This window comes from Solanum dulcamara, chromosome 8, assembly GCF_947179165.1.
Source record: "Solanum dulcamara chromosome 8, daSolDulc1.2, whole genome shotgun sequence".
Taxonomy (NCBI): domain Eukaryota; kingdom Viridiplantae; phylum Streptophyta; class Magnoliopsida; order Solanales; family Solanaceae; genus Solanum; species Solanum dulcamara.
This window is the reverse complement of record NC_077244.1, coordinates 36,655,282-36,676,073: the sequence shown is the minus strand read 5'-3', so window position 1 is coordinate 36,676,073 and position 20,792 is coordinate 36,655,282. Positions and strand designations below refer to the sequence as shown.

The 20,792-nt window shown below is 35.1% G+C and overlaps 1 long non-coding RNA gene and 1 pseudogene across 1 annotated transcript; one reads left to right on the top strand and one right to left on the bottom strand.

The window, feature by feature from the left end:
• Positions 1-3,329: 3,329 nt before the first annotated feature.
• On the top strand, positions 3,330-5,936 carry LOC129901674 (uncharacterized). Its single transcript, XR_008769901.1, has 2 exons — positions 3,330-3,583; positions 5,586-5,936. It is a non-coding gene; the product is annotated as an uncharacterized LOC129901674 (long non-coding RNA).
• Positions 5,937-8,394: 2,458 nt separating this feature from the next.
• LOC129899886 (acid beta-fructofuranosidase 2, vacuolar-like) overlaps positions 8,395-20,792 on the bottom strand; it is a 46,745-nt pseudogene continuing 34,347 nt past the window's right edge.

The following is a 20,792-nucleotide window of genomic DNA, read 5'->3' as shown; positions in this document are numbered from 1 at the left end:
CCTAATAGTCTTCATAGCCTCTCGAAGATAAGTATAGACGTCTCCGTATCGATCCTCGATACTCTACTTAGACTTGGATTGTACACGTGAGACCTATGAATATAGGGCTCTGATACCATTTGTCATGACCCAAAACTGGGTGTGATGGCACTTATCGTTTCCCATCAGACAAGTCAGCCTAAAATCCAACATTTTCAAAAATTAATGCAAAATAGTTTAAAATAGATAGATAGTATACAAAAGTGGAAGTCTTAGTCAACTACAATACCCCCAAAGGACTAGTTTTTACATGTACAAGACTCTAAAATAACAGAACTGAAAATAAGTACAACGTCTCAATGTCTTTGTCACTCAAATAGAACACATCAAAATGAAAAGAACAAGGGAGGTCACCGGTCGAATAGATACCTCTCAAATCTCCTTTAATAAGCTTGGGATAAAAGAAAGAAAACTGGCCACTATTCGGGCTCGAAACCTATACAAGTATAGTTAGCAAGGAGTGAGTACCAATAATATGGTATCCAACAAGTAAACAACTAAGACTAAGCAAAGCTAAATAGAATACAAGTACTCCTATCATACCAACCGAACCCCTCAGACTACAATCTGTATAGAAATCAACCTAGTCTAATAGTTCTAACAACACAAGTATGTACATATATGTATATATATATCCACAGTACAACTCAAGTCTAAATCTAATCACACCAATCCATAATATAAATCACGGGAATATTAAGGGTAAACACAGTCCACAAATGGCAAAAAATGTATGATGCAATGTAATGTATATTGATGCATGTCTGTCCTAATGATACACATCCGCTGATTAGTAGGACGAAATCCATGGGGGTCACACATGGACCATGTATCCACTGAAAACCATTTTCTTTCGGCATAAATATCAATCGCCGGAACCAATTTCCTTTAGCATAATCATCATTCGCCTGAACCATTGCCCTTCGGCATATTCCTCAAATCAATTCCACCTTAACATATCAGAACCAATGTAAATAGGCAATGTTCGTGTAATCACAATAATGGAATGAAAGCAACAACAAGTCTTAACTCAAGTCACAATAGCCTATTCACATATCCACAATTAACCAAAGACTTAATCATATCGAACACATCATTACAACTCATCAAATTTGCCATTTATTCCCCATATCTTTGTTATCAAGTTCAATCATATAGTCAAGTAGTCCCAAACTACTTCCCATTATTCTCCAACATACAAAACAAGAATACAAAATCCTACAAGCTTAAACAAAGGTTTAGAAGTTCACCTGCCTTGAATTTAACTCCAACTACTCCAAAATTGGAGTCTTGCCTTTATGCCGACATTCCGAATCAATAAAATCTATTAAAAATTAAACTCCCAATAAAAATACGAGTTCAACGACATACAAAACATAATTTTTGAAAATTGGACCGAAATTGACCAAAAAATCTGATTCCAAAAATGAAGGGAAAATCTAATTTTTTTTTACATGAAAACATTCCTTGGAGTATTTGGAAATCAACAGTGAAAACCAATTTGAAAATGGAGTTGAAATCAGTCCATAATCATCAATTTTACTAAATTTTATGTTCTTCAGAAAACCCCCAATATCCGGATCCGAATCTCCGAATCAAATTTGAAATATATCTTGAAAAATATCTTACCCATGTTTAGAAAAGTTCAACTATGAAATTTAATTTTAAAATGGAGTTAAAATCGACCTTGAAATCCTCAATTTATCAAAATTTAACTTTATCGGGAAAAACTCAAATAATACACAATTAATACGATGAAAGTAATCAATGAATCAACAAGTTTATAACAAAATCAGTTTACCCATACCATAAGGATCCTAAATATACTTTTCTCATAAAAAATGGAGTTGAATCGATTAAACCCCAATTTTCCTCAAGAATTTTATGGATAGGGAAAGAAAATCAGATGAAGAAATCATGACAAAATATCGAATTGAGGATCGGATACTAACCCTCATATTAAATCGAGCAGAAATTCACAAAAATCACTCCATTACGAGCTCTAGAACTCTCAATATGCTCAAAATACCAAATGAACACAGTTTGAAATTTATATAGCTGTACAATTCTATTTTGCACGAGAAAATTATCAACTTAAATTTTCATTAAAAGAGATGTATCTCCCTCATACGATAGCGAAATGCCCCGATTCTTTTTTTAAATGTCTTAAATAATGATACGGACCTGATCGTTCAATCAAAACTCAATTTCGTGCTCGTTTGCCCAATCAAATATTGTTTCAGCTCAATAAATAATTATTTCATATTTTCTGATAAAAGTTCAATCTCGACTTAATGCAAATGCACCAAACTTTGCAGATCAGTCGTATACTTCATGCTCAAAGTTTTAGAAGCTTCAGAATAATTTTTTGATCTTTAAAACAATAATAAACCTTTTAGTTGTCACAATTTGCTCAAATAGCGTCAAAGCACCCCAAGAAGCTTAAAAATTCACCTAAAACTCATCCGAAACTTCACGAACACAAACCAAATAAGCTAATAGTTTGAAAATGATATTTCGGAGTCAATAAAACTTTTAGAATATGAATTTGAGGTCCTATTGACCCGAAATCCAATTAGTCGCAACTAAACTAACTTTAGGCCTAAAACTACCAAATCGAGTTCAGGACCTCTAAAAATTCAACCAAAACCACTCCTAGACTTAAAATCATCCCCCAAATCCAACGGAGTTGTCAAATTTCTATTCCGAGTATCAAAACTTCGAATGTTGACCAAAGTCAATTCTATGATCAAAAATTCAAGAACTTCCAACTTAGGACCTCAAATCCACGTTATAACTCCAAATTTAATTCCGTCAACTCTCCTAGACCAAACTCCACATTTCGAAGCTGATGAATTGACAGAATTTCATTTCGAGATTCGTAGCTTTGGTTGGTACCAAAAACCACTTTTGAACACTTTAAGCCTTTAAAATCTCAAACCTTCCGAAAACTCAACTTTTCAAAGAATTTCCCAAAACTAACTTTGAGAACTGATCGATCATAACTCGGAGCAACTAATGGGAGGGATAAAATGATCATTTTGCATAAATTGTCAAAACTGACCTTCAGAGTCATTATATATAATATTCTCCTTAACGAGTCCTTTTGTAGCCTCTTCTTAGGAGTTTTAACTTCTAAATATTATTTTGTGTTCTAATAATTTTAGAAGTTCTTAACAAAAGTCAAATTGATGTTACAAGATAAAAAAAGGAGAATTTTTTGAAAAAATATATATTTATATAAATTCATTTTTTATCGTTGATTTGCACCAAAAATTAGCTCGGACCAAATGACACTATTGACATAGGAGAGGCTAAGAGGAAGCTACTCTTCGTCATCATGCCTACTTCTTAAGAGGGGTAAGTTTGTCTTTTCAAGTTGTGGTGTTTTGTGGCTTCTTCAACCCTCCACACGTGTCCTAACTAAAACAGTAACATACCGCTAATTACACCACTAACTAGGCAGTAACACACCCCTAGAAGAAGAACATTGTACATATGTTTCATCGGATTCATTTGGCGGTGCTTCCTCCTGCTTAATTTGGTATGTGTCTCTGTCCCTTATTAAATTTACTTTGTCTCTGCTCTACTCAGTCCCTGTTTCGATGGTTTGATTTGGAGATCTATATGTGCTTGAATTTTGCTGCTTCATCGTGCTTAACTATGAGTTTTTAGAGCTGAATTCCCTCTAATTCAGTGTGAAGTATGTTTCTTTGCTTGATCTATGGCTGAAAAAACTGTGGGTATTTTGGTGGGATTTATTCCTCCTCTGTGCAATTTCGTGTCTTGGGATGTATATATGTTCGGCCCACAGCAATTTATGATAATGAGGTTTACTATCTGCAAATTCAATTTTGGTTGTACTTTGTCTGGACGACTTCGGACTTATTATTGACTTGCGCAATTTTTCTAAAGGAATTACTCCTGCTGAATGATGATTTACGGCATGACCAAAATTTAATATGCACCAATGGGTAATTTATGTGAGAGAAGCAAATTGAATCTTTGTCCTAAGAATTTATTGTCTGCCTTTGAGTGTTACCTTATCTTTGTGTCTTTGTCTTCTCCCGTTTAGCCATTTTGCCTTCAGCAAATTTGTCTACAGAATCAAATCACACACTTTTAGTTCTCTCTAAAGTACTTGTTGATCTCTATAGTTTGTTTACAGGATTAAGTTCACACATTTTTAATTCTCTTTCAGCTACTTGTTTGTCTCTATAGAAATCCTACCATATTCTTAGTCCATTTTTCACTTCTCCTTATATTGGGTCGGCACAGTACACTTTAAAAACAATAGATATAATGATAATTTTACTGCACTGTGCATCTTTGAATCAAAATTCTATCGAAATTTAAACTAGGCAACTCATTCGTATGATATTTGGTTCTTTGTAAAAGCTTCTTCGTATAAAATATTGTTGGAGTATGCGCGGATGTGCTCATTGTCATCCCCATCTTACTGGTGCTATTGGAGATTCTCTTTCCTCATGTTACCACATCTATGTCTATATAATACGAAAGGGACCAAAGCTACAAGAAATTAGGTTTTGCAAACAACATTATTCTTGGTAGTGGACATTTTCTTCTTGGTAACACAAGTAAGCTTTCTGTCTTCACTAATGTAAATTTCACTTCTTTCAGTTTCGCTTATCTCGCTATGTATCGACTATTATTTACTAGATTACTATAACTTTTTCTTTAAAACCCTCATACAAATGAACGTTAAATAACCCACACACATAAAATCAAATTCCTAAAGTCACCTGATATGAGACAACTCAGTTTAAACAATGAACTTCAGCTCATTATTTCTCGTGTTCTTTAGTATTCACATCTCACCTATACAGAAAATGATCACTGATGTTTGGTCAATTTTAAGTTACTGCTTTGTTACTGCAAAATGTCCAGATCCCTCTAAATCCTCTCTGTTTGCTGGGATCTCACGTTTTATCATACCATTTTAAAATCAAATTCAGATATCTTGCTAGAAAGCGTTTCTGAGGCTAATGATGGATCACAAAACGATGCATCAATTCTTGATTTACAATGTAATTTGTTCCCTTCTGATGAATGCTTATTGTATTTGGAATGAATATGTTTCTGTTGTAACTTGAAAAAAAGTGACCACTGTGCTATGTTTTCATCAAGTCAATGTGTTTATTTAATCATTTGGTCACAACTTAATTAGTTTTGTTCTATGTTTTTCCCACACACTTCTTTTGCAATTATTTTGGAAATATGAGGTACACCAATCCATTTTCAACTTACAAATGTGACATCATCATTGTACTTTCTCCTCCAATTTTTAGCTATTTTGTATTGACTAGCTTATAATTTAAATTTTTGACTGTGGGGTTCATTTATTCATGCACATACTATTACACACGACCTATTCAGCCATTAACATACACACTGGCAATTTAGTCCATGTAGATGTTTACAAAGAAACATGTAATATTATTTCCCTCGCATGTTTTCGATTACAATTCCTTTATTAGTTTTCTGCACAAAGCTTAGTTCTAACAATGTCACTGTTTCTTGTCTAGACTGCATTATCGCAATGGAACAGAGGCTTAACATTGAAGCAATCATACTATCAGTTAAAGAATGGACCTGCAAGGTTTTGGTGGTTGATAAATATCGCCCTTGCGAGAGAAAAAATTAGACTGTTCATTTCTAGACAATAATTGTACAGGATGAAAACGTCAGCTTACTACTCTTATCTCTCCACAGTGACTGCATCAAGAATGTTTAGACATATTAAAGACCTCTTCTAATTTGGTCAATTGCAGGAGGAACAGATTTTGATAGTTTTGTACGGTAATGACATTAGCAGGTGTCATAAACTGTTCACCCCTTTCCAGACATATCTGGTTTCAAGTGCAAGGGTTAGGGAACCACGATCTTACTTAGTACGATTTCTCAAATGTTGATCAAATTCAAACTTGGATTAAACTTTAAAATCTACATTTCAACTCCAAATCTGATTTCGTCAACACTCCAAGATCAATTTCCACATTCCAAAATTGATGGAATCAACGAAATTCTATTTAGAGACTCGAAACTCCATATGACTCCAAAATTCAAAATCTGACAACTCAACCTTTAAAACTCATTTTTTTAAGAAAATTTTTAACTGTTCACAAGATTTTCAAAAATCAACTTTCAAACCCAATCTAAAATGACTCGAGAAAATTGACGGGGAGAGGTAAAGTGATAATTTTTTTAAAAATATTAAAAATGGCCTTCAAGGTCATTACATCATCTATCACTAAAAGCCATATTCATCCTCGAACATAAAGTAGAAGAAAGAAGGTTACTCGATGCTACCAAGAATCTGAGGCATAACCTCCAAATTCGGTATTTGTCTTTTCCAATCGAATTCATCCTTAGACCATATCATCAGAAACCACTATCAAACTGAACTTTCAAATCAAACTTTGGCGGATCTACTAGTCAGGTGTAATTCTAAGTCACGAACTAACTCATGTACCAAATCTGAATCGAACTCCACAAAATCACCAGATAACCATCTGGACAAATTCTCCATTACTTAACCACAAGAGAACTGCTGAACCAATACCCACTAAAATCAGGGGTGGGCCTGAATCATCCACCCAACCACTCCAACACACGAACCGTTACTGATTCTAACAGAACTCCATTCTCACAACCAATTCATTCCACAAGCTTGGGTTATACCAGTCTGATCTGTAGACATCATTTACTCATCACGGAAAAATTGAATTCATCTGACCCAAAGAATGAAATGGTCAAGCGCCCATAGTTATACTTGTTGGAACTTTCTTTACCCATACGCTTGTCGATTCAATATCAATCTACTCCTTTTGGCTTATCATGAAGTCATTAGTTCCCAAAACACTTATATTACCTCAAATGTCGTACTTTGTCAAAGAGACAAGACAAGATCAATTCACTTGATCCACCACTTAACTTTCCTTATAAATAATGCTTAATCCAAGCGTTCATAGTAACAACTACTTGATTTTTCAACCGATAATGCAACATCAAAACCTCATTACCCAAGTAGGTGAAATAGCTGATAACTCCTTAGATGTCTCCGTAGTCATGAATCACTAGTACCACGCTACAGACATCTGCTAGAACTACCACTATATCACATCATATCCATTGAGAAGATCGTATTCAAATAGCCCATATATTTATACCCATTAATTAGATACAAAACATTATCAAAGCATTTTAGTCTCAGGCTGAAAGCGATATGCACCATTACGTAAGCCAGGTCGATAGCAGAAGGAACACAACCCATAACCTCACCCAAGTAAACACAGGTACCCCAGAAGTAGACGTATATAACCCTTACTGATATTCAACCACTCTATAAAATCGCCATATAAATTCTGATCTCGACTGACCTAACATCATCATCATCATCTACTATGCAACCCATTCTTTTATGACGAATTACACAGACTTTAGTCTTCAAAGTCACAGTGCTCAGTATATAGTCATTCCCCCAATGATACCCTTCTCCTTTGTCGAACCGCTTCAAATATCAGCTAAGCCACACAAGTGCTATTTTTCATTGCCGAATAACTAACTAGGAATGAGGAGGTGTTCATGAAGTCTCTCAACCATTGTTCATCTTTCACTACCATATCCTCAAACATATCATTGTACCACAACCTTACTTATCCATTTTGAATTGTAGAACATTTCAAGTGTGAAAACACATCCTTCCCATAATTATACTATTTCCACCTCAATACCAAATCCGACACTAAAACCAAGAGATGACCTCTTAACTGCACACATGCAGGACTAAGCACGAGTCATCACGATACGAGAAAGGATGGAGTGAAGCAATGGGAATCAGATCGGATCAAAGACGCATGATAGAGAAGTCAAGAAGTGAAGATTTTTCCTAACAGTCTTTATAGCCTTCCAAAGATTAGTACAAACATCTCTATACTAATCCTCAAGACTCTACTTAGACATGACTTGTACACGTGATACCTATGAACCTGGGGCTCGATACCAATTGTCATGATCCAAAATTCGGACATAATGACACTTATTCTCTCCCACCGGACAAGTCATCCTAACTCCAATAAATGCGAAAGATAAAAGCGCAAGACAATTTAGATAGATACAGTAGAAACTTAGTCAACTACAAAATCCCCCACGAATTAATTGTCACATGTACAAACTTCTAATTACAAGATAAGAAATAAATACAAGTATCAATATTTGTCTCTCGAATAGAACAAAGTAATAAGTAAAGAGGAATAAGAAAAATGGTCAGCAATAACAGCTACCTCTCGAATCACCTCCAAAAGTCTTGGATGAAAAATAAGAAAAGTTAGGTCACTATCCGAGCTTAGAACCTACACAAGTGTAGTTAGCAAGGAGTTAGTACCAACAACGCGGTACCAACAAGTAAACAATTAAGACTAAGCAAAGTTAGTAAAATACACCTACCCCTATCACACCATCCAACCCAGACTACAACCTGCACAGAAATCAGCCCAGTCTAACAGTTCTGACAACACAATATTCATATACCTCAACAATAGTATAATTCAATTCTTAAGCGTACCAGCACAATCAATTATACAGATCAAGAGAATATCAGGGGTAAAACAGTCCACGATGACAAAAGATGTATGATGCAATGAGATGCAATGCAATGTCACATATAGTGATACATGTCTGTCCTAAATGATACACATCTGCTGATCACCTTAGACCAGAACCCATGGGAGCCTCACACGGATCATGTATCTGCTGAAAGAGACCTCAACTATAATATCTGCCAGAAAAGACCTCAGCCACCAAAAAATACCTCTAACTCCGAAAAAGGCCTCGACAAATCATCTCTACAAGTAGAAACCTCGGCCCCAATATCCAGCATCTCACTCATATCACTTTTTTCAGCCATTACAGATAAGTATATGCAGAAGTAATGAGTGAATACATAATGAACCTTCACATATAATGCCATATAGTCCATAATCACACAATTAGTCAATATCCAGTTATTCACAATATTTAGAAAATTACCCTTATCCAAATTCCATAATTATACTTCATAGAATAACAACATATAAATATATCCAAATATCCACAACAAGCCCAAGATTTTATCATATCGAGCACAACAGTTAACTCATCTCAATATTCCATTTATTACCCCATTCTTTATCATCAAGTTCAATTGAATATCAAATAGTTCATAAACCATTTCCTATCCATTATCAACACATTAGATACAAATACATGATCTTACAAGCTTAAGAATAAGTTTGGAAATTCACTTACCTCGAATTCAACCTCGAATTACTACGAAATATAAGCTTTACGCTTACGTCGACATTTCAAATCAAGATAAGCTATTCAAATAAGCAATCACCATAATAACACGAGTCTAACGATATCCAATTCGATATTTTTGAAGCTCGAGCCTGCTCATCTGAGAGGATATGGCCAACACTCTTGAGTTGATCTATCATGTGTTGTTTGACATTACCCTAAGGTGTTGTTTGACATTTTATTCATCACACTTTTTATAAGTGTCAAATTTGGTAGTCAACTATCGGAGGTGGGTGACAAATGTATCCTCATAAGTTCCTCTCAAATGTGCCTACATAGCATGAGCATTTAGAAATTTCTCACATTCATATATGAGGTCATCAACAACAGAACTAACTATTATTCCACGTGCAGTAAAATCGGTCTTTTTCCAAACTCAATGATATGCTACTCAACCGAATCAAACCATTCTATTTTATGGAGTTTCTCTAATCGAAAATCATCACTTATGAGCAAGCGATGATACAACGCTTTGCACTGCCATTGCCGCAGACATCCAATACTTTGTCAAAGTAAGGAACGATCAACCTCATTGGATCCACAATCAATAAAAGTCCTCTTTTTGGGACTAGAGAGACATAGCCTCTATCCTACACTGGCTATGTAGTTTATGGAGTTTGTGTTGTTATTTACTCTTACCCAAATCGGTGCTCAATATTACTCCCAAAAGATTCAATGTGCTCATATGCTCAATCAGGTCAATTTATTCAAATCATGTCATCTACCTCATTAAACTCTCATCAAGCTCAATCTCATCTCAATCATCAATTCTCTTATTTAAAATATGCTTTCAAACTTATTTGTATCTTCTCAAAACTCTATCTCAAACAATCATTTACACTCAAAATACTCATGTTCAAAATAATTGAAGTTTAAGAACCTTTCAGACTCAACTCGTTCTCATTCAAACATGTTCACAAATCATGTTTTAAAAATTCCATCATTGCATAAGATAAAAATAAAATCTCAATTAGGGTTCATGTGAATGAAGACATGAATGTATACCTCAAATACTCAACTCGTAGACATCATCAATACATATATATTTATACACAAAACTCAATATGTACTATAGATAACTCAAGAACTCAATTCATGGAAACTCTAAACTCAAACTCAACTCAACTCAATGAAAATGTAGGGGACGTGGAAGAACTCAATCCAACATTATGAGTAGCCATACATACCTGAAAATCAAAGAACAATCGAACTCGAAGAATGAAAGTTGAACGCTTGAGCCCTAGCCCTTTTCTCCTCTCCAATCTTTGCTCTCAATTAATCTAAGTCTTAATGAGAGAAAATATGCCTAAGGTAATGATAAGGGACTAATTTTGATCCCAAAATATAGTGGATTAAATTTAGGAAAGGTGGAAAAAAGACCTAAACACCCCTCATTAGAGCAGACGACGAGCAAAAATTAACACCCAGATTCGCGATGCGGACCTAGTCCCCAGATTTGTTTGTGATGTCAAGCTCAAAGTAGGACTTGCGGAATAAGAATAAGTAACTGTATGTTTTAAATCACATACCAACAACACCTGAAGTTAGTAGCAAAATTGAACCGAGGGGCCTCTGCAGAAAAGTGATTCTATCAAAGCATTTAATGCCAAAAACAGATAGAGCAAAGTGAGGTAGATAATACGACCTTTAGCAATGTTTGTTCCATTTCTAATACAGTTTTCATAGGCTTATGTACAATGTGTATAGTAATATTTGTATACTTCCAACTTCCACTTGTAATAATATTAAATAAACTATATTATTTAATCAGTGTCAACATAGTTACTGTTTAATATGTCCTAAAGATTTAGATCGCTGCCTATGTAGAATTTTTGAGCCAAAAATTAGAAAGTTGTAATTGCAATTTTGTTGCACTTGAATCAGCAAGTTACATTGACAAATTTGAAGCCAACCAATTGATTGGAAATGCATATAGGTAGAAAGTGGTTTTTTACCTTGGAACTACCATTCTTGATAGGTCATAGTTCAAACATTGGACCTGCCTCCAGACTTTACTGTGCACAAAATGGTTGCAGTTCGAGCACGCAAGAATGTAAAATGTCTGGAAATAATTGGACAATGATATTTGATCTTCAACATGAAAAGTTTGTACTTGCCACAGCCGCACACAATAATATTAGTAGGATTTTTTTGTTGAGATATTTCACTATGGAGCAGTTAGTCAGTATTGACAATGAGAGTCTAGCCATTTTTTAAACTCACTATACATGACAAAGAAGGAATAATCGAGATAGATATTGTTTCGTCATCAACAGATGCAAGATTGAGGGATGAAGATGACTCAGATGAGCTTCTTAAAGTATAAGCCAAGAGCATTCGTTCGTTGTCCTTTGACCTGCAAAAGGCCACAGTAAATGTGACCGACTTTTGTTTTCTTTGTCCATATAAATAGCTGCCACTGAAGGACGGTGCATGACAATGGTGGGAAAGTTAGTTCATACCAATTCATTAACACAGTAGCTTGCACATATAGAGCGTTGATTAAAATTGTTGAATTGTATCTTGTTGTCAACCTTAGAGCTATGGGCACAAAATATATTGACAAGTAAAGTTGAGAAGTTATTCGCACAGCTGTTGGAGGGAAAACATTTGATGATCTTACCATGACAATATTCGGAAACAGCTACCCATTTTACAAGAATAACAGGGTGCTCGTGCAATTGTCGTAATAGTGCAGAGCCTTCATTGTCCGCTAGATCGTCCCACATGGTAAACATGAAAGGCTTCTTGCTGAATAGTATGACAGGAATTGTAAACAAATTTAGCCTCACAAAAGAAGATAAATGGAATAAAAGCTGGGAAGTAACTGTTGTTATTCTCATTTTCTTACTTGCTGTCCATAAAAATCGCCTCTTGATATCTCTTAGTTTGGTCAGCAGTATATTGTATTGCACTGCAATTTGCTACCACTGCTAGTAAATCTGTTGGTACGAATAGTAAAATGTCGTTATTCACTTCGTCTTGAAATATCTATTTAACCAATAAAGAAAAGAAGTTAAGATTTGATAAGAAGACACAAAATTCAACACCTTGAAGTTGCTGTTAGAAATGCGAAAAATAAAGTGTATTCAACTTTGTTCGAGGGGATAATGGTGCCTCACTGGCTTCATTGATATAGTTTTCTAGGGTTTTGATATACAGGTATGTGGGAATTCACCAATGGATTCCATTCATCCATTGAGTCCTAAAAGATCTCAATTCTTCAATTCTATTTCACCCAATTCAATTAGGACTTCATGGACTTTTTCCAATTGATTCTAATTGATATTACTCTATATTGTTATGTATGAATTCTCTTTAATACATGATTTTAAATTGATTTCACCTGGACCCATGCATTATATCTATAATTTTCAATTATGAATTATGAACTATGATCATAAAATCGATGAAGGTTTTACGAATGTTTTATGAAAGTTATGAATTATGTTTCAAGTATGTTTTAAAGTATGAATGGATGAATTGTGAATGTTTCTCTCACAGTATGAATGAAATCATGATTTAGATGCTTAGAAAGGTAAGTGTCTATTTGAACTATGTTATAAAATCATGATTTGAGGAGCCACTCTTATGATATGTTATGAATGTGGGTTTGTACATGTTTACTTTCCTAATGTTGGTAACTTTATCTATTCCATTGGTATTTGACTTAGAATCGAGAAGACTTTGAGGTGGAGGCTTGGTAAGGGAGTCTCTAGTAGCAATCTCTAGTCTCTAACTATGTTGGCCTCGTAGGTTATCTTAAATGACTTAGCTAGTGGATCTACATATAGCTCATGATGTGAATAATACAGAGTCTACCTTGGTAAGTAGCCTCTCCTTTTTTGGTGTAAGATTTACACCAGACTCCATGTTATAGCTCACTTGGTTTTATTGTCTGTTACGGTCCATATCCCACGAGATGATTATGTTTATTTTATAAGCTCTCAAACGTTGTTTTATGATGCGTGGACCTTATCTTATGATTTCATGCTTTTACATCATGCTTTTCAAGTTATTTGGTCATGAATACATGCCCATGCCTATTATGTCAGTTTATTCATGTTATGCATATTTCTCACATACTTAGTATATTTCATATACTCTAACACTTACTTTTACCTCTATTGTCTCATAATATAGGTCACGACGCTTGATGTGTCTCTAAAAGACGATAATTATGATGCTCAAAACATAGAATTATTATGAGTTCTCGAACGCATTTTGTTATTTTGATATGCATTTTTGTTAGTTTGATATGCATTTTTGTTTAGTTTTCAAGAAAATTGAAGTACGCTTGAGTTGATGATCTTTGGATTGGTTCATGTGGATATGTAGTGAGTTTGGATTAAATAAGTACCTTGGTGTTGAGAAGAGAGAACAAGAAAAGCAAAATACTCAAGAAGTGCTAGATTAACTTGATCTTAGTGAGGTTTTGGGAAAACTTGCAAGGAGAATTCAAGGAACGAACTTCACCATGCCATAAAGTACCTTGTACTGGATGTTTGAAGATGAAATCAACATATTTTGATCAAGGTTATACACCATGATACCCTTCACGGGCCATGGTACATACCACTGTATGTGAAGAAGAGTCTTCTAGTCGTGAAGAGGGACACCCAGGAAAAAAACCAACAATTTGGCCAAGACAAGCACCACGGGGAACCACCATGAGCCATGGTGCTCACCACTGGCCGTGGTAGGTGCCGTGGTTAGGTGTCCTACCACAAAATGCTAAGGAAGTGACCACAGAACACCAACATGAGCCGTGGTGCTCATCACTGGCCATGGTGGGTGCCCGTCCAGTGATCACTGAGGCTCGACTTTTTAAGGTTTCCTCCTTCATTTAGGACTAGTTTTAGACTTCTATAAATACCCACCTTTGTTATATTTTTAGGGTACACTTTTCCTACGTTTTTCTACCGTTTTAAGGCTAAAATAAACGACCTAAACTATAATTTTGAGCTTTGATTTCTTGATCAAAAGCGGCTGAACAGTAGCACAAGAACACATACAACAACTTATTTTTTGGCTAGTTTTGAAGATTTAAATCAAGTTCTGGTTGCTTGTTTCAATTGTTTGGTTCTTGTGTTGATTGTCTATATATTTGTAAGTATTGTTTCATGATTTATACAAAAATTCTTGATGCTTTACTTATAATTATGCATAGCTAATCCCACAACTAGGGTTGTGAGAATTATGACGACATAACTAGGTAGGCAAGCGTAGGATTGATTTTCGTAATTTGTTTTTGCATGTATTTTGATTTATTCATTCAAAAGTCTTTCTTAGTTAGTGAAAACATTGAGAACTATTCCGTATTCATTGGTTTCTAGGGAGGGAGGTAGTGATTAGGAAAAGAATATGACAACAGAAATTCGAAGAGTCTGGCATCGAAAGAAGGGATAAACTTCATCTAAGTTGCTTGAGACTAGAAGGATATAGTACATTGAGATCAAGGGCGAGGGTCAGTAAAGCATACATTCTGAGACCAGGAGGAGATGAATGAGATACGTCTAAGAAGGACCGGGAGGTGAATTAGATGTTATCTAACTCTCTAGATTTTGCATGCAATACATTGATCAATATCATCAATACGATTTGTCTATTAAGTTATAATTCATGTGGAGCATAACCCTTGCCTAGTATTCATATTTTTTGTAACCTAAGTACTGTTTACTTGTCATTATATTATTACTTGTTCTTAAATCAAAACCAAAACACCACCTTTACTTTATGCACTCTTTATTTTCGGGAAATAGCAAGTAAAACTGAATAAATGATAGCTAATAGCATATTTCAACCAATTTCCTATGGGATCAACCCCCACTTTTAGTTGGGTAAAATATACTGCTAATGATCATTATATTTCTTTCGAGAGGTATAATTGAGCGTTATTAAAATGACGTCATTGCCAGGGAATACAACTTTGAAATAGTCTATTAGTTGCTTATTCTGTTTGTAGTTCCATTTCCTAATTTTACTTTTGGTTTGTTATTTTTATTTTTGAAGGGAACAGATAGTCCATGATAGACACTCATAGTATGGTGAACCACTCCTTCCCTATGATCCTGAACTGCAAAAGTCCATTCAAAAGATGAATGCGAAAGAGCGTCAAACGCAAAGGTTAAGAGAGCTTGCTGAAAATCAAATCAGGGATAACGCTGACAACAGGGATGAACTCAATGGAGCATTGAAGGGAAGAGATCAGGGACCTGTGAACTTTTCTCCATAATGATGATGTAGATACAGATGGTGTAGGGGCTACTGGAGCTAAAGTCATCCCAACACTACCTTAGGGCGTAAAGTTTACTATCACTAGTACCATGCTGGAGAAGCAATCAATGATGCCAACCAATAGTTGATGAACTTTATCGCCACCTACAAGTCATCTGAAATTCCTAGGGTTAGCCAATCAGCTGTACGACTGCATTAGTTTCCATTATCTCTGTCTAGGGTAGCAATGAAGTGGTTGAATGAGCTTCCAAATAAATCTATCACCACCTGAAGGGAGCTTAGGGAAGCATTTATGGAGAGATTCTTCCCACCATATAAGAAGCTACAAATCTAGGATAAGATGTGTCTCACAAGTAGTTACCTACCAAAGTAGTGCACAAGACTTGGGAGAAATTCAGGCAGAAGCTAAAGTAGTGTCTAAATCACAACCTGATTGATGAGCACTTGAAGGAGTTATTTTACAGGTCTTGCAACTTTGTGAACAAACCATTCATAGATGCTGCTTGTGGAGGTTCGTTCATGGCCAAGACATTTCAAGAAGCCACAACAATATTGGATCACCTTGCAAAGAACAACAAGGCCATGTATACTAGAGATTCAAACTCTTTTAGGTTTATTTTTGAGATGTCAACAGAGTAAAGACTAAAAAATGAAGAGCGTTACCAAGACATGGCTCACATGCAGACTTAGTTGGATCCATTGACCAATCGCTTGTTAGATGGAGGTGTAGAAAAGGTAAAACATGTTGATGCTGCAGGACTCTATGATGGTCTACCTGGTAATTCAGAGGAAAAGTACATGAACAACCAAGGGGTTCCGGACTTACAACTCTAGAAATCAAGGTTGAAGCTTTCAAAGGGATAGATAATATGATAGGGCTGAACACCACAATTAAGTTAACTAGCATAATATGGACCAATACAAAAATGATTAAAGCGGAATTTATGTGCATCTTGGAAACATAGATAGAGGTGAAGATGGAGCAAGCAACTCAAGGATTGAAGAGATTATGACCGAAGGGTTGTGGAAAACTGAATCTACAGAAGCCCGTGTCAAGGAGCTAAAGGGTGACTTGTCCAAAATGATCTAAGTTGTAGAGTCACACTCAACCTCTATCAAGCACTTGGAGCAGTAGATGGGACAATTATCATCCATGGTAAATCAAAGGAAGAATAGTGCACTGCCTAGTGACACTATTCAAAATCCAAGAATGGAGAAATAGTGCAGTTTGAGGATGTCGTGCTATGATACTAAATCAGACTCTTTATGTGAGACAACCCATGTGGATACTTGATGCAGCCTAAGTAATCAGGTAAACTACAACTGATACCTAGGACATCACAGGTATGATCACTTCCCTTGTTTTAAGCTTTTGAGTTTTAAGTGCATTGGGGACAATGCATAATTTTTAGTGGGTAGTGGGGGCATTCTGAAACCCTTTGGAGTTTTTCTTTCCATGTTTGTTTTCTCTAAAGGTGTATTATCTAGTAGAACTGGCATATTTAGGTTGTTTGTTTAATACAAGTGTCTATAGGATTTTGTAGTAGCCCGTGAAAGTGAAAAAATGACCTCTAGTCAAAAACAATTCTAAATGATTGTGATTGCATCTCAAATATGTTAACTGATTTTTTGGGATCTTTGTAACATTTTACATAGTGATTTGTTGGTCAAATGCTGGTTATGACTGTGTTGATTAGTACTAAATAGCATAAGATCAATTCCATATATGTGAGCTAAATTTGTGTGGTTTGATAGATGCATTTTTAAGCTATAACTTACCTAGTGAGTCTCACTAAAACTATTGGATAGCTGCATTAGGAGAGGCCTTTGTTGATAATGAGTCACTTAGCCTAAATTTAACAAACCAAATAGAATTGTACCCTCTGACTCAAAAGTTTGAAGTTTTAATAGAACTTTTCTTTGATTAAACACAATTCACCTTCCCTTTCTATCTATGAATCCTAATGTGGCCCTGGTCCCTCCAAGAACAATGTGTACCTCAACTCAGGCTAAACACCTAAGTTGAGGGTGGAAACTATAAGGAGAATCAGTTTGTTAACCTTTATCTTGGCCCTGGTCCCCCCTAGGATATTATGTACGTCAACTCAGGCCAAAAGCCTAAGTTGAGATTGGCTACCATATGGAAAAGTAGAAAAGTTAGGATATGAAAAGAATGGTGGGATGAAAAGAAAAGAAATGCATGGGTTATGGCCGCAAGTGAAAAAGAAAATAAGTGCAAAAATGAGTCATAAAGAAAGAATACGATTGAACAAAAGTAGAAACCAGTCCCAAGAAGAAAGAATGAGAAATAAGGGAACAACAAGAATTTGGGGGTTGAAAACAAATAGCTAAGCCAAAGTTGCATTTGGAGGGGAAATGTAGTCACTTGTATCCTAAATGTATCCTACCTAAGCCCAAGCCTACGTTACAAGCCTAAAAAGTCCTATTGTGATCCTAAAAAGGTTATTGAAGAGTTGAAGTGGTGAAAATAAGGACAAGCTAATGGTCTTTACTTGTGCATTGTTTGAACTTCTTTGGAGAGTGTGAGTAGTTTTATTCCAATCTCTGTTTATCCTTTATACACTATGTGAGAGACTTGTTTGTGGTGAGGGCACTGTGATTGTGTTGTTTGGTTTCTATATTGACTAGTATATGACTGTTTGCATTGATTTGGTTATATATGAATAATAAGATGCTATGAAGTAATCCTTACGAGTTGGTTAGAGCATAAGTGCATTGCATAAGTGATGTTAGTCATGAGGTTTATGTTGTAGTGCTGCTATATATTTCTATGAGTTGCTTGTATTTGCGCGTCATTTGGTTTTATATTATCTTATTTCTTGAGGAAAAGAAATAATTCTAAGTTGAGGTTTGTTCCCTTCCTTACCATTTTTTGGCAGGCCACCCTACCAGGAACCCACCACGGCTCGTGGTGGTGCCTCGTGGTGCTTGCCTTGGCCAAATTGTTGGCTGCTTCCCTAGGTGTCCCTCTTCACGACTGAAAGTCTCCTCTTCATGGACAGTGGTGTGCACCACGGCCCGTGAAGGGTATCGTGGTGTGCACCCTTGATCAAAACATGCTGATTTTATCTCCAAACATCCAGTACAAGGTACTTTATGGCATGGTGAAGTTCGTTCTTTGAATTCTCCTTGCAAGTTGTCGCAAAACCTCACCATGATCAAGTCAATCTAGCACTTCTTGGGTATTTATATGATTTTTATTGTTTGGTTTGTTTATTTTTATACCACCACCCTTTGAGCATAGTAGAAAATTAGAAAAAAGTTAGGGGTGCAATTCATTAGTTCAAAGTGGAAGGTAACCCAACTAGTAGTGTAACTTCTTCTTTCTTTTATATAGTGTATTTTTTTTGTGTGTCTTTATTTTCTAGATTTTGGGGTCTAAGTATCCAAATTTGGAGCTAAGGAACACGTTTGAGCTTCAGTGAGGGTGCGCGCGACCCTTGATTAAAATTGAAGAAACATGTTGCTAGTTAGGCCTTAAAGGGTCTCAGTGAGTATTTCTTACCCTTCTACTTCATCTCTTTTCTATAAATTGCTTTGGGGACAAATGATGATTTTAAGTGTGGGGTGGAATATCTTCCAATATTTTAAGGGTGAAGTATGCTATAGTATTTTATTTATTTATTTATTTATTTTTAGTTGATTTTTTTAAAAAAACAAAAAAAATAAAAAAAGATTTTCTTTTATTATTTAAATTAAAATAGTTTTTTTATGGTTCTTAGATTTTTTTAGAGCATATTTCATCCACCGATTGGTTTTTCTTTTCGGTTCTTTTTCGAGGGGGTCCCTTTGAACAAGTATCTTTTATTTTTATTTTTTAGATTAGATTTTTCTTTTCATTTTTTTTGAAGAGAAAAGAAAAGACATTTTTGATTTGATACTCTATTTAGGTCTAATTTTGAGTGTACCTTCTTATGAATGCTTGAGTACTCATTAAATCACATACTATTTGACACCTAAACTCATTCTTGTGACTCTGTATATAACTTATTTTATTTTATTATTTGTAATGACCCTATCTATCTTAGAAGTAAAATTGATCCATCTTGATTGAGACTTTTGACATGTGTGGTGAGGTTGTTTGCACATATTACATATTTTGCATCTTAGTCTAGAACTTGTGTTGCATGTTATTGAAGTGAAATAAAAAGTATTGCTCTGTTTAGAAGATGATAATAGGTTTTCTTTGATTTTTCTTGTAAATTTTAGCCTTTTTCAGATATTATATCACTAGTTAGCCCTTTTGAGCTTGTAGCATTTTATTGGTAGCCATATTTTTCCTTGACACTGTTGTTGAATCCCTAGTTTTTACACCTTTCTTCCGCGAGCAATGTAGCATAGACTTATTATAATTGTTAAATTTGAAAAAAATGGATGGTTGAGTACAAAAAGATAATCAATGATAGCTATAAAGTGATGAAAAAAACCCTCTTAGAAAGAACGTGACATGAACAAAAAGAAGAGAAAGAAATTACTTGAAAAAAATTAATAATGATTGAAGCATTCTTGATGAGATTAATAGTGAAATAATTATTGAAGAGAGGGCTGAAAATAAAGAAAATAAATAATGGGTGATGAAGTCTAAAAGCGCAAAGTGCTTAGGGAAGTATATGTCACTATTATATAGTTTTTAAATTCCTATTTGATTCTATTCGAACAGGCTTAATTAGTGGAAATGTACATTATGGGCAAGCCTATGGTTCTTTATACATACATGTGAATTCTTTTGTGAGTGTGAGAGATGTTGTTTGATGCTAAGTCTTTAAATTATATTCAATTCTTTAAATTGAGTATATGGACTATTTCTTCTTGTGAGGGCAGTTATTTCATGATAGATAGGTGATTCTATTAGCTTTCTTTTATGGAGTAAGTGAGCAAACCTAAATTGATGAGTTAGAGTCCGTGTTTGAGGTTAGGAGGTTAGAAGTTTGATTTTTGTTGAATATCTTGCAGAATGATCGGAAAGTGTACTTCATATTGTGAATTGTTCAATGGCTTAGTTGTTGGTATCAATCAAAGTGGTGGCATTCCTAGTTTAATTCTTTTTAGATAAGCTTTAGTGTTTACTCGAGGACTAGCAAAAGTTTAATTGTGGGGTGTTGATGTGATGCCAAAAATATATATATTTTAATCATTAA